General features: G+C 38.8%; 1 protein-coding gene across 3 annotated transcripts in view; it reads right to left on the bottom strand.

Annotated features, from left to right (window-relative positions):
* The window catches only part of LDLRAD4 (low density lipoprotein receptor class A domain containing 4), a 283546-nt gene that overhangs the window by 231323 nt on the left and 36501 nt on the right, over positions 1–15722 (bottom strand). For 2 of the 3 annotated variants that reach the window (XM_066183939.1, XM_066183930.1), the window contains exon 2: positions 8710–8840. The exons of the other annotated variant lie outside the window; for it this stretch is intronic. The gene's annotated coding sequence lies outside the window, so the exon portion shown is untranslated. The remainder of the gene's footprint in view (positions 1–8709; positions 8841–15722) is intronic. 3 annotated transcript variants of the gene reach the window in all.

The following is a 15722-nucleotide window of genomic DNA, read 5'->3' as shown; positions in this document are numbered from 1 at the left end:
GGATGTCTGGATTCTCACAAACCTGCAGAGAGAATCTGTGCTTCTTACCTACGATATATTCATTTGCCCACAGCCTGTGCAAGTAGATAGCCTACATAACTGTCACATTATTGTTTTCTCTAGTCTGTTTTTAACTTTTAAATCAATTAAAGATATTTCAGTTCAGAATTCCACTTCAGTTAAAAGATAAAGGACCTACTGAGTGGGCATGGAGTGAAGATAGGGATTTTGAGCCTTCATATACAACAGAAAAATACATACTTTAATTTCTTAAGGGAATGCCATGTATAACTTCATCTTACAGATAATTTGGGGAAGAAGTGCTACACTGCATGAAACAAATCCCCCGAGTCAAGTTCTGACAATGAATGTATAGTGAGGCGGAGAGATTATAGAATATTGAACAGATTAAACAATTTACAGTTTGTATATAAGAATTCAGACACTGAGGCTTACAAATGCATGTAAATAAAACCAAAAGGCTTTGAGAATCCAAACAAAAAGCTTTTATAGCTACTACAAAAGACATTATGAGTATTTAGATACTGGTTATAGGAAAAAAGTAAGTAAAAAACCAGTTTAATATAGAAAAAACTATATGGCTGCTCTTAATAAGAGAGAATATTCTTCTAGTGTTTCAATGTGTTAATTCTATATTATTATAAATTTGTAAACTTAGCACTACAGAAGCTGAGTTTTGCTTTTCAAGTTCCCACATAATTAGCACTAAAAGTACTGTGTGTCTGGTTATATTACAAGATGAATGTAACACTAAAAATAACATTACCCAATAAAAGAAGGATTATGAAGAATAGCAGAAGTTACATGACCAGTGTAATTTGTGTACAAATGCATATCATTACAAGATCATCAGTAGCTTAAAGAAAATCTAGAAATCAGAAGCTCTGCATTTTGGGCTTTGTTTGCAGGAGATACTTCCCAGATATGAGCGTACTCTTTTTTTTTTTTTTTTTAATATTTCTTATACATCTGGAAAATATTAGGTCAAAGAAATTATGAGCATAATAATGAGTTCTTAGTACTCACTTGCTGCTGTCCTTGTTTGATATTATCCCTGAAGAATCAGAAAACTGTGTCCCCCTGTCTCTCTTAAGCAATCATGCAATACTTTATTGTATGACATGACTCTTTAGAAGCACGGACCTAAATAAAATCAGGTGTTTAGCTGGACCACCTTCATCTCTGTCCTACAGTCAGTAATAATTAAAAACTACATATGACAAAAAATAACTGGCATTCCCCCCCAAATCATGACAGAAGAAAAACCACTGATGAGTCAAGCTAGTCTGCAAGTGGGACACAAAGTATGATTCATAAGTCATTGCTTCGGGTTTAATTCTTGAGAGAGAAAAAGCTCCATCAATAACATAAGACAGAAACTCAAACTCTCATTAGAAAAACATAACATTAAATTCATTGTGCCTTTTCATTCTGAACATTTCTGTTATGTGTGCTCACCACAAGGGTTTGAAGCCACAACCAGTAACCTTCAGCAGCTCCTGCAGGCAGTGAAATCTTGCAGAGGACACTGAGTGTGTCGGGCCACATTCCTGGGTGTTCTTCTACACAGCTGCAGGGCACAAGCTCTGTGTCCACCACTGGGGCAAAGTGAATGGGACCTTTCTGACTGAAACCACAACAGAAGACTAATTATGGCTCAACTCGATCATTGCCAGCATCAAATTTATCAAAGCAGATGAGATTCAGTAAAGCTGCTTAATTTGCTTTCTCCCCGCCCCCCTCCCCGCCCCCCCCAAATGTAATATTTAGGTAAACTAGACTACAACACTAAAAAAAGGAGATGAGTCCAATGAGATGATGGCAGAGGAACCAAGAGGAACAAGAAGCACCACCACTACTTTCAGACAACAGATCAGATACTAAGCACTATGTCAAAATTACCTCTGGGCTACAGCTTTTGTAGCAAATTGGGTTTTCAAGGGTATTCCCCCTCCACTGCACCTGCATATTTATCTCCTGTCTTTCTTTCAGCCCACACCCAAAAACAGAGGCTTTGTGCAGTAATTTCATTTTAGACCCAAAGGACATTTACAACAAGAATATTTTTAATACTTAAAGTATAGCAGAATATACACAGAAGTCTAAACCAATAAGGAAACAGAAAAAAAAAAAAAAAAAAAAAAAAAAAAACACCAAAAAACAACACACCACCACCAGGGAGCCTTTTTTATTAAGAAGGTAATAATATAGTAAAAGGATCTATAAAAACCCTCTTTCAAAACCCTGTATGACCTTGCTGTTGACTCACATCTTTCAAGCTGACCACTGAAAGAAATATACAGTAATATTCATTTTCCCACATGTCCATGGCAGGCCAAACGACAGCTCTGACACTGGAAACAGACTGTCAAAAAATTTTACTTATCTTTAACCTCAGCAATGAAAAATGGGAGAAATAAAAAAAAAAAAAATTAAATAGCCATGCTATTGGACATTTCACAGTTTAATCATACATCATACCTGTACTGCAGAAAACATGCAACAAGACTAAACTTCTAAAATGCAGCTGGATTTAAATGTATGCTGCTTTCCCTGTACTGTCAGCTAGCAGGCCTTTAAAGGAAGATTATCAAAGGCACTCCAGTCACTGTGATGTGAAGACAGCATAAGTGAGCACGACCTTGAGTTCTCCCTTTATATTTCATGGCATTTTTTCTTAGGTATTTTTAAATCATCCAAAGAGTAAGTACTAACATGGACACTACTGAATACACATGCTTTTGAATAGGATGATGAAAATTACTTGAATGAATGTCTTTTGGCTTATGTGCTCATTTACATTCCCCTCAGGAATAATATATTAGTAATGTCACTGCTATGAACAAGTAGGTGACATATCAATAACTATCATCTATTAATAAATACTTTACTCACTCCATGAGGTTAATCTTCATAGGCACCCATGAGGCAGGAAATTATAGCCACTATTTCCCCTGGGGATGCTAAAGTCGTGTTATAGACTGTCCTAGCCCATGCAGTGATTCAGGTGTCAAAGCCGTAAGTAACAAACTGACAGAGACCCTGCCTCCTAATCCTACATTCTGATCACTGAATTTTGCCCATCTGATGAAGGAAACTGTAAGAATCATGCTGTCTTATCATAACTGAAATGTAAAATTGACATTAATTAAAAGCTGTTAGAAGCTTAAAGATAAACTTGCCATCGAAAGGGGAAACAATGAAACCCCCACCATTTATCAACTGGGCTGTCCTTTGTCTTCCAAGGACACGTGTGTGATAACTGCTACAGAGTTACTGCTCCCTCATTAACACAGACTTTCAGTTGGAATAAATGTCTTGTATAAGGAACTTGAGAATGTTTTCTCTGTCTAAATTTATTGACTTCTCTTTACCTGGCTCCTAGTCCTCAAACACTCCCTGGAATGTGAACAGAACACTTATGATATGAGATACTGGTACTGTTGCCAAGAAAAGCAGGAGAAATACTGAGTTAAAAAAAAAAAAAAAAAAAAAAGAGGAACGTTTCACTGCACAACACAAATTCACTGCTCATTTCCCTAGTTTGTTTCTAATAAAATTAATAAAGCAGTGAGTAGGTAGTCACTCCTCTACTTCTACAAGAGTGTAGTGATTGCCTTCAAAAGGGAAAACTCTTGTGGTACTCACAAGCTGCAACAGCATTATAAAAGTAAGATTCTATCCATATGTTAAACGTTTATTTCCAGCACGTCTGTCTTAGCTCACTAAATGTTTTGAAACTTACCAGGACACTGACCTGTAGAACTCCCTTTAAAACTAGTAGGAATTGTATGAGCAAACCCCTTAAGCTTTCAGATGTCTACCCGTGAGTTAAAAGAAAAATTAGGTTGCAAGTCTTGAAAGATTTCAAGGCATCTGGAATGTCCCTTGTCCAAACCCCCTCACGACACCTACCTTTAATGTGTACCAGCAATGTATTTCTGTTATCACCCAGAATCCAGGAGATGAGAACGAGAGAAAGAGTGAAGTTCTAATGAATTATTAAAAATTGGTTAGGCGCTCAGCATGGAAATTTGAATGGGTTCAGGGGTTTGTGAAGATTTCTTCCAACTCAATTGTCACCTGCTTGCTCGTGCTGAACGTACTGATGAGGAAATCCTCAGAGCATGCAGCAGCAGCCCACTGCAGCAATATACATCATTAGGAATGTTCAAAAAAAAAAAAAAAAACTTTGGTGCCTGAAGAGTTCTTTCCTTTCCCCAAGTTCCTTAACATAAAAGGAAATTAATGTGACAGGTTCTGGTAAGCACAGACAGTGCCCCTTTTCTGTATTACCTCACTCAAGAACACCCATTTGCTCATTTCTCAGCTGACTGAAGTCCAGCTTCTTCTAGTACAGCTGTTTCCTCCTAGAGGGAACACTCATTTCCACTGCTGCTCTAACAATTAGAGGACAACACTAATCACTGCAAGTACTACAGGCCTATATATCCCATCTCACACAGACCAGACACTGCTCATTTCTACCATGAATGTCCAGCTTAAAGGGCAGTAGACAGATCAATCTTCACAAAGTCTTGAACACAGCTCTCATAGCATATTCCTCCATAAAGGCTGGGCCAATACAAATGTTATTAAAAGCAAAGGGAAGGGATTGGATTACCAATGGAATAAGTTATGAAAACCATACAAGAAAATGTCAGTCTTGAAACAAAACACTAATTTAACTTTCCTCCGTGTAGGCAAAAAAGCAATAAGTAACATACTCCTTGATGAAAAACATTTCTTGTAAGCCTGAAAGCAAGACTAAACTGAAAATACAGGATTGAGCACTTCACCTTGTTTTGTGGGGAGTTTCACCGAGCACAACAGGGATATTCCTGTGTGCTTTATGAAAGGGCATTTACAGGACAAGACTGAATTGCTGAGCCATTATTTTACTTGTGGCTCAGGAATCATTCCAAAGCAAACATGAGAGGGAATACAGCAACATCTATTTTCAAAATTAATCCAATTCATAATAAATTTTAAGCAATAAAATTTTGAATTTCATTGAGGTCACCAAAGTTCAGCTCTAGCCCTTCAGTCGATCATCAAGATTAATTACTGCCTCACTATTAGTCAGTACGGACAGTTAAATAACCTCAAAGTCACTGTCACACAGCTGAAGAGCTAAATACTGCTTCCAAAAGTAAATATTTCCAGAATGAAAACAAAATCCTCTATATTGCTGATAGTACAAATAAGCAAACAATACAGGAAGTATATGCTTTTCTGTTCTGAATACAACATTTTTCCATAAAGGGACATGTTTGCTCATATGTGAGAAGGCAAAATGAAAGTAGAGGTCCCTTACTTTATTTCCACTGGGTACCACATGGTGGTAGCCAATCCAGAGTACACAACAAAATGGGATCTAACAAATATACAGCGAATGTTCTGGAATCTCACATTCATTCCCCTATCTCAGGAGTCAAAATTATTTTTATCTTCTAAACAAAAAGCTATTCTATGCTTATGAGTGTGCACAACATTTAAGACTGTGTCTCCTCATCTTTTAAATTCTTGCTTAAAAACTATCTCTTAAAATTTTCCATAGTAGATAAACAACTTCTCTTGTGTCAATGTCAATAGGGCGGTATTTGATATGACTTCCCCCAAAAGCAAGCCAATGACAAAAAATATATAATATTTAGAAGATGCACATGTCCATGATGCTTTATGGTCTCTTCATTTTTGAGAAATTCTGAAATTTGAGCCATTCACTACAAGAAAAGAAACTGCCTCTAACAACAAGAATTTTATCTACCCAAAATCCTCTTCAAGGGTCTCCAGAGAATCAGGACAACCCAGCGTTTCATGGCACAGGCTCCAAACCACTGAAGCAAGCACAAGCTAGATTGGAAGAGTTAAATAAAGCAGCTAAAATTCAGCAGCATTGCGAGCTATTCCAGACTACAGTTACTGTAACCTACACTGGGTGTCCTCTGCATAAGCACCAGTGTGACTTTGTGGACTGCTGAGACTCAGTCTGTTGCAACTGGCATAAGTTGCCACAGGCGAGTAATCACAAGAAACTGACCTTGGCAAAAGCACATTTTACACTTCACTGCTGTTCAACTGTGTTATACTAAAGAGAGAGCAAGTGAGCACAAGCAGAAGGGGGAGGGAGAGAGAACAAAGGGGGATAGACAGCATAAAAGTGAACGTAGCCATTTTCAGCTTTACCTGCTTTTAAGATTTTAAGAGAGGTACATCACACCTCCAATGCACATCACAACCTACACAGTTACATCAGTTCTACAGGGTATCATTTTTAAACCATCAGAGTCTGAGGAGATTTTTTTGGGGGAGGGGGGAGAGGAAAAAGAACAGAGACTAAGTACTAAATTAGAAATTAATATCTAAAAAAATTCTCCCAACAAGGAGGAGGGAAGTAGAGAAGACAATTACAACTTCACATTTTCCTACCACTGGATTAATGCATAAATGAGGATCTTTAAATTGTTCTTTCCTCCAGTTTGGCTACACCTGTTGAGAGTACACATTTGAATCAGCTGCAGCTAATAAAGCCTAAATGGATTCCATGAGGTGTGCAGCCAGATGTCTTAGTCCTAATTTTTAATATTTCAGCTCAACCTCAACTTCAGCTCTCAACAGCCCAGCAGCAATTTGCAGGAACTAGTATGGCAAAATCCCCACTGCTGCACGTACAGTTGTGTCTGGCTTTTCTCAACTATCTTTGGTCTCTGATGGTTTGAATCAGTTATATCCTGTAAAATAATTTTCTTCATTTCTGCATTACTTTTCTTTGGTATTGATTACTACATCTCCAAAGAAACGGGACCTGGCAGAGCAAGATGGCACAGGATCCCATCATTAGTGCTAACCCACATCCTGCCCAAATTTACAGCAAGTTTAACCCACGGCTCTAACCTTGAGGGTGTGCTGGGGTTCCAGGACATTTCCTGGTTGAAGCAAAACATGTGGAAGCTTTGTACGAGTTCCAAAATACCAAATCACTCTCCACTTGGGAAGTGTACAAGGTATGCAAGTCTAGACAAAATAAAATGAGACCACATGCTTTTTGTATCTGCTTCCTTACCACTCTTAGGTAAGTGATCTAAGGACTTGATGCAGCTTCTCTCCAAGCAGATCCTGAAGTCTGCTTTTCTCCTGTGTAGACAGTTTCTCTATTCCTCATCTGGTTCCATAAATAACTCAAAGCCCTGCAACAAAAGCCAGCCTTTGTTCCTCTCAAACACGCAAACCCTTCACATCTCTATCTTCGCAAAGTCTCTATTCCTCTATTAAAGCTCCTTGTGCTCCATTTCAGTCCTCTAAATGTCATTACTACCAGTAAGCAGAAGTGGCTTTTTTTGGACACAGCCATCCTGTTCCCTTGAACCATTCCCATCTGACAGAGTCTCGTCATGGTACAATGACCTGCCCTGTCACTGGCCAGGGAGATACGAGACTCAGCCCTGACAGCAGATGGCTGATTCACACACACTGACGCTCAGCGACTCAACAATGATATGATCACGCTTAGCCTATAAATTATGAAAACAGCAATTCTATGAAGCATGACCTAAAATTTCAAGGGACTGAAGTATTTCCAAGTCTGAACTTCAGATCTGGGTCAAAAAGGTGTCAGCTGTGGATCTGCAGAATTTTAATCATCTCATCAAACCGTAGCTCTCTCCCACAAACACATGATGTTTGCAAGGTCCACAGGCATGCTTCCTGACACTGAGGTAGGACTCTGTCACAGAGGGCTGGATGGGCCACAAAAATGCTCGCTGCTTCTGAGTAGTGTGTGAGAAACTCTTGTAGGGTCTAGACAGAGAATTGACGTCTGTCACATTGTTCTGACTGCACTTGAGCACAAAATAGACTTACCAAAATTTTTATTTACTAAGTCCTACAGTAATTAGTTATAGTAGACAAAAGAAGATAAAATGGAAAGGGTGAAGTAGTTCTGCAACAATTTCTGCGGGCCCTCAGGCTTGGCTACCTATGGTCAGCATTTCTCACAATGACACACAGCAAAAGAAAGAAAAGAGTGACCAAAAAAAAAAAAAAACCCTGAAGGGTACTCATATCCACAGGAAGAGCAAATCTTTGTTTATACTAGGCCAAAAGTATGCAGATATTACACAAGAGCACCCTCAGCTAAATGTAAGCATTTGATGTGTCTTACTTCAATGCATATCCTAAACAACAGGTTATTGACTTAGTCTCTCTCTGGGTCTCCAAAACCACACCATATTTTAAATGTATGTGTCAATCAGTACTGCTTGAGTCATTTGACTTTATAGTTCAATAGCTAGGATCTCATTTTCAAGTAATTTTACTCATTAGGCAGAACAGAAACATTAGCTGAGTCTTCTCCATCCATACAAGTAATTACCAATATGCTGGCTATTGTGGGCATCTCCCTTTTCTTTCCTCTTCCTTCCCCACCTCTTTCATATAAGAGAATTGCTTGAAACCAGTACATTTCCATAAAATATACAAGGGCTGGCAAATCAAAATCTTTTAACATCTAAATAGTACTAGGAAGGTTTAGATATAGAAATATATATATGGATATGTATCTATACAAAGCATCCAAAAGATGATGATTCCGTGGTGCAATATGCTTGAAATGTTACTAGAATGGGATTAATTTAACCAAACTGTTTCTCTACAGGAAAAAGATTAGTTTGTTTGAATTACATTTACCTTTCTCAAAGAGTTTTAGAAAGAAGTCTTGTCTAGTTTAAACTCATCCAATACAACATAATGAAATCCTTGAAGTCCAGAGATTCAGGAGAGTCTTGCTTTTCCTTCTAGTTGTGAATGTTGAGTGTGATCTACAAGAAAAAGAAAGTGGGGGAAAAAAAGTTTGGCAGGCAGTCCTTTATCTTTTCAACGGGTCAGTATTTTCTAAATCCTTACAGAAAATGGCCCTGACTCCAGAAGTTCAATCAGTCAATCAAACAACCACTACTTGGTTTCCAGAAAGAATTCAAAGCAGATTTATTTTTCCATGTCAAATATTCTGTCACTCTCTCTTCACCATCTTAAAGAAGTTATGATGATATTAGAGTGAAAGGCGTAATTTCCTCTCCTCATTAAAAAAAAAAAAAAAAAAAAAAAAACCAAACACAAAAAAAAACCACCCCACCACTAGAAACCTTGCAATGTACAGTTTGCATTTTCTGCTATAAATTTAAATTTACCATAAGGGAATGTACAACTTTTTGTTAGAACCTACAGAAGAGAAAGGCTACAGTTTCTCGGACGTGACGCACTAATGCACTTCACAATGCCAATAGCAACTCCTGAAACAGAACTAAAACCATGAAAAACATAAAATACCCTTTTCTCCTGCTAGACACTTCAATTGATCAACAGCTATTGGTGAATAAGTTAAATACTCAGCAGGTCTGTTGAATAAGCATGTTTTAGTCTGGAAACAGCTTTGAGAAGTTCACCAGATTTTATTCTCTACATTGTCCTGCTACCTCTGGAGTCTCCAGTTTTCTAGGGAACATCACTTTTTCTGGACAGCATGTTGAGCCCGTACTTTTGCAGATACTCGTTGGGTATAGTACCAGCTCAGTCTTTCTAGTTCTTTCAGTAGCAGCAAGCAAACTCACAAAAAGCTTTGCCTCAGATTTCACAGGCATGTGTGTGCCTCTCTCTCAGTACCCAGGCCGACGTGCCAATATGTAGGATTAAACTTTTTCCAAGGTTGAATAAGCCACCATCTGTCTATCTTGTGTGGTGCTGTGCGCCATCCGGGAGACTTGTCCCTTAGAGCATGTTTCTACCATATGTCACTCCTGAGTGATCAGTTATGCCAAGACATTTGGGAAAAAATGACTAAGTCGAGCTGGAAAACCCTTTCCGAATTCCAGAGGAGGTTTGCCAAGCCTGTATTTGCAAATAACTTCACATCCACTGGTTTTTGCATATATTGTGTGTAACAATAAATAATAACCCTTCCCCAGACATGAGGTACCTGCCCTCCACTGTCCAGAACTCAGGGACTTTTTAACAAGCCAAGGAATTCAGGTATCACACATCTCCAGGAAAAATACAAGAAAATTTTACAGCAACTTTTATGATTGCTAACTTAATAAAAGGAAAAAAAGAAAACCCAGATGATAAGAATGTATTTCAAGAAAGGCTCGCCTTGTTATTTTAAAACCACAACAAACCAGTAATTTCTTCCCGAATACTCCACTAAAAACACCTAAGGCAACTGAATGCAAGGCTTTTTCCAAATAGCAACCACCTAACAATGACCATCTAAAGTGCTCACCTGCACGCAAAGTGATCACCTAAACTAAATGTTAAACTGCTGATACAGTTCATGCAATTAGAATTTGTCTAATAAAGACTATGACTCCATCCTATTTTAGATTTAAAGAACCATTTTATGTTCCAATTCCTCAATTATTAAATTAAAACTCAAGCCAGCATCATTCTTACGGCCAGCTCAAGGCTGCTCATTTACATAACTGACTTTCAAGGGCACTTCGTTACACAGCAATTAATGCCAGCAAAAAATCTACCGGATCTGCTACCTAACGTTAAGGAAGACATTCTTGAGAACATTAAAAGAAGAGAGAAATTAGTAAGTCGTGATTACAACCTCCCTGAGTATAGATTAACATTGAAAGGAAATACATTCCTAAGGGCAACAGGAGAAATACTAAATATGAGAAGACAAATTATAGGACTTATTACATTTAGCGACAAAAGTGAGATGAGGAGCAGTACTAAAGTCCAAGAGAGAACATCAACCTTTGTGGTTTGCCTTCAGAATCTGGACAATCACTGAAAAACAGGCAAGAGGTGAAACAAGGATTCGCTACAGCCCACTGAGATCTGGAGAACAAAATGCAAGAAAAAGCAAAAAAAGTTCATGTCAGACCAAGAAAACCACTACTGAAGCAAGGTTATTATTAAAGGAAAATGAGGTAAATTATCACCTCAGAATTGATTATGATTTTTTTAATGTATCTAATTTAAACTGTCTCCTCAGGCACAAAGACTGAAACTTGCAAAGGTGAGGATGTTGGTAACAAATTAGACTACCAAGAAAAGCCTCCTACTGCAACATGGACCTGCTGAATGGAAAGAAGAGAGGAAAATAAATATAGACCAGCTAGGCAAATCTGGACTACTTGCCTACATAACACACTAATGGTATTGAAGCCAGCATAGTTTTTGAAAGGCTCAGCTCCTTCCTGGCCCACTCCAACAGCCTGAGGCATTCACACTGTTGAGCCAAGAGAGACTGGAGAGGCTGGTTCTACAGCACCAACTTTCTGCTAACACTTCTTATTCCAACGAGAAACCTTCAGGGTAACATGCACCTGCTCTAATGTCCTCCTTGCTTCTTGCATCCACCTACAGGTCCAAATATTCTTCCCTTCAGGATGAAACATGATTTGCACATAAGACTGACCAACTTAGAGGGTTGCAAATGGGGACAAGACAGGAGGAGGGAAATTCATCAAAGCTGTCAATTAAGAAAATCCTTATTCTGGATAAGAATTTGCTCTGTGAAGCTGGTCAACAGCTGCCACACAGTAGCAGCCATGCAGCTTCTGCACTGTCATCTCTTGCCAGAACTATTGCAGAAACAAGAGTTTCTCTTACAACAGGCATCGTGGAGATCCACGCATATCAGTAAGGCAAAACTGTGGAGCAACATAAAGGGAAAAAACATTGAAACGTGAAGAAAAATTAAAATTTTTCTTTCCCTTTATGTTCAGCTTGGGGAGGCTCAGGATCCGTCACCCATTTGTCCCACACGAGTGCAGACATACAAACAGGAATCGTCTCAATCTTTGAAAATATGATGCTTTTCAATTTGGTTTAATCACCAGGAGTTCCTTGGAAATTCCTGGCACACACAAGCTGTTTTCTTTCATTTTCCACTTCAAGCATGTACTAAGCCTCAACACGCTCTGTTGTTCTCACAAACTTTTTAGGGAACTCTCAATTCTCCCTGGAATTCAAAAGCTCAGGATTCCAATAATCACGTGCAAATCCATTCCTCTAGGAAGAAATTCACTCTACAGCACAACTAAATGTTTCTGTCCCATAAACACAAAACTTAACTGAAACATCTGCTGATAAATACAAGTCTACGACACCGCAGAGGCAGAAACAGTGAAATTTATTTCCACAGGAAACTTCATTTAGAGGGTCTAACTACAAAGACAGTGTTTAAAGACAAGAAGGGCTCTTCAAGCACAAGGCCAAAGAGTTGTTATGTCCTCTAAGCCACCCATCTGCAGGGTATTTCATGTATTCCCACAATCATTCATCACAATTCTTTCCCCAGTGGAGACTGTGGGCCCTACTTGGCAAGACTCTTATTTCACTGACCATGATGTAAGGGAGAAAATACAGAAAAAGGATTGATGGAAAGCTGTGAGACGTCACTAAAAATTGGCAAGCAACCAGTCCCCTAATATAAAATCCATTCTTGCAAGGGCTAGGGTACCACAATATAAAGAGTTTGGTTTTCAAAAATGTTAATGCAATATTAAAACAATACACAGTCTCTTTTCTTATGAATAATCAGTACTCCTAAAGAAACTCAAAGAAGGACAATCTCTACGTGCCATGTGAAAGTAGCTTGGAGTTACCTTTGCTAGGAGTGCAAAACGAGGGATTGTTGTGGCAGAGATAAGGCTTGCTTTTTCCAACCACAGAGATAAAGCAGTTTTCCTCATGTAGCTTTCCTCTTCCTCACGTCCCCCCTCCTCCACACAAAACCCAAGAAAAGCTGCCATTGCTTTAGGTCAAAGGAAAAACAGGCCCAGCTGCCGTAAGCCAAACAACGTACAGGTTTGCTATCTCCCCTGCTGTTTTGGCTTGAGCTCCTCAGACTGGAAAATTCAGAAGCACGATCTCCCAAGCTCTATAAATGCCAAAACCATCTAAGAGGAAAATAGGACAAGGCCACCCCCAGGCAAGTTTGTACTAAAATCTGCTGGCTGCAAGGCAAAAATACAGTAAACATCACATAGGGACAGACTGCTCCTCAGAAAATATTCCACAAGAACAATACAGCCTCCAAAGAAAGACTGCACTAAGGGGACTTCTGGAGGGGAAAAAAAATGCAATGTTTTAAAATCCTTGTGAGGAGTTAGCAAGCTAATGGCACACTCAACGACAAATTGTTTGACAGGCAATATGCTTTTGACATTAATCCAAAGAAATGTAAAAGCGACATTGAATGTTCTCCACAAAGTGGTAACAAATTCGGTATCCTAGAATAGTTCTGCAGTTCACTAAGGAAATTTTGGTTTTGTCTTAACAATTGATTACATGGAATAAAACAAGTAAAAACATGCAATTAATCATCAATATCACCACCCTGCCTTTTCAGGAAGGACAATTTAAGTTAAATTTTTGCTGTCCTTGAGAGATGAACTTTGCAACCGATTACAGTATGTTTCAATGTGCTCTATACTGACTCAACCTTGAAAAACAAGCCAAAAACAGAAGTTGAAACATCCTTTTTCCTGTGTAGCTCCAATTTGCAGTAGCAAGAAGCTAAACAACATGCTCTCCACCAGATGGCTGAAATAAAAAGAACACTCCTTCTGATTAATTAGGAAACAAATGAATCTGCTGTTAGCACAACAAGTTACCACCAGGAAACCTGAGTTCCCATTAAACTTTGATATCTGTGCTTTCTCTGCAACTGTGCTCAAGACCATCCTTAGATTTGTCTCTCATTTCAGAAGCAAAGTGTTACATGCTGGTCCATCACACTCAAGTATCACACCAGCCACTGCACAACCAGAAGGGGTACTGGCCCTTTTCACAGATAAGTAACACCAGAGCTTTCCTAAAAGAGAAAGCATCCAAGACAGTAGAAACAAATTAAGGTCTGCTAGAGCTGTGAGGAGAATTGATGGGTAAAGACACACGTCCCTTGTCAGAGTTCAGTGAGCAGTGGAGGCTCATGCATGCACACCCAAGCTCTCCAGCTGGTCCGGGAAACAGAAATCCCCAGAGCAGATACAGTACTTAGAAAATGGACATAATGTTTGCTGCTTCTGAGGTGACTGACTTTGGGAAGGAGGAAACTGAGCTGACCCAGGAAGGTGCAGATAAAAGCTCTTGATATTGTCATTATTCCTCTGGTTTCTTTGCATGAACAACTGCTTTATTGCATGAAACCTTAAAGAAGGACAATTTCAGAAGGTGGCTATGGGAAAGAACCCACTACGTTTCAGGTATAAAGGACAATTTTGCCTTCTTTACTGATAACGTGTCTGCCTAAAGAGGTACAATGCCTTAGTGAGAATCCAGGACTGCCCACTGACCCAGATCTCCATAATTTAGAGTATTTCTCCTATGTGCAGAACTGAAGTTCTCTAACATGCTGAGTGTGTTATTTTCTAAGGCCAAAGGGAATGGTGGAGACATTTATGACAAACAAAACCAAAGTCGCCTTTTTAAAACCCAAGTAAAGGTACTACATCCTACTAAGTAATTGAGAAAGCTCAGAGACTTGAATAAGAAAACCCAAAAACACTTCCATACACATTGAAAAAGAGTTTCAATAATTTTATATATAGAGGAAGGACATTTAATCACACTAAATAATGTATCTCATTTTTCCTTATAGGCTGGTGATAGGTATTCTGGGAAATACAAGGATACACAAAAATGCAAAAGAGCATAGACAACACTAGTATTTCAAAGTGCATCTACCCATTATATCACACATACAATTAACAGGGGAAAAAATTACTATTTTTTGAGCCTTTACAGTGAGAAAAAGCAAAATTTCAGAAAACAGAATATTTTGGCACAGTGTTTTTAGAAAACCCACTTCTGTTTGCTTACACTTTACTTGATGCCTCCTGTAAGACTTGTGTTAGAAGAGACAGTGAACAACTAAACCTCTGTACCCTCTCCCCACCACTCACAACACTGAAGACCTCAGGAATATTTTCCAGTGTCTCTTCTTCTCAGGATAAAGAATCCCTGTTTTCTGTGGACATAAGCCTTTCTACATCTCTTAAAAATGCTGCTTTTTCCAAAATTTTTTCATCCTGTTATATTGGTTCTGAACCAAGAGACCTGAACTGCGCATGATACAAGATGCTGGTGAGCCATGAACACCCAGAGTGGCAAAAAAGATGCCATCTCTTTAATTCTTTATTCCTTTATTAATATTTCCTAGTATTTGATTTGCTTTTCTGATCAATGTAGAGTAGTGAGCTCATGTTTTACACTGCTGTTTATCATAACCTGGTAACTGACTCATACATGATAACAGCTCAAAACTTACCATTTTTAAGTGGAACCACCCTTATTTTTTCCCTATGCAGACCACTTTATCTGCACTAGAATTTTACCTGCCTTTCCACTACTCAGCCACCCAGCCATGGTAGTCATTTCTCCAGTTCTTCATGGTTCAGTTCAATTTTACTACTACGAGCAAGTTACTACCATCAGCACACTTTCTCACTTCATCAACAAGCTCCTTTCCAGTGCACAGTTTACAGGTTGAATCCGTCAACCAGCCCAACGACTCTCGTGACTGAGAACCACTGATCCCTACCTGATTCCTCCCATCTTCCATGCACATATTAGTCCGTGATGTGACCCTCCTTTATGCACTGCTGCTGGCTTCTGTCTGGCACGGAATGTTGTCAAATACCTCCGAATGCCATACAGATCTTTCTTATACATATTCACCCCCT

The sequence above is a fragment of the Chamaea fasciata genome, unplaced genomic scaffold (assembly GCF_029207755.1).
Source record: "Chamaea fasciata isolate MVZ Bird 193981 ecotype frontalis unplaced genomic scaffold, bChaFas1.0.hap1 SCAF_1, whole genome shotgun sequence".
Taxonomy (NCBI): domain Eukaryota; kingdom Metazoa; phylum Chordata; class Aves; order Passeriformes; family Sylviidae; genus Chamaea; species Chamaea fasciata.
Note: the sequence above shows the minus strand (reverse complement) of the source record. Positions and strands in the feature narration are given on the sequence as shown.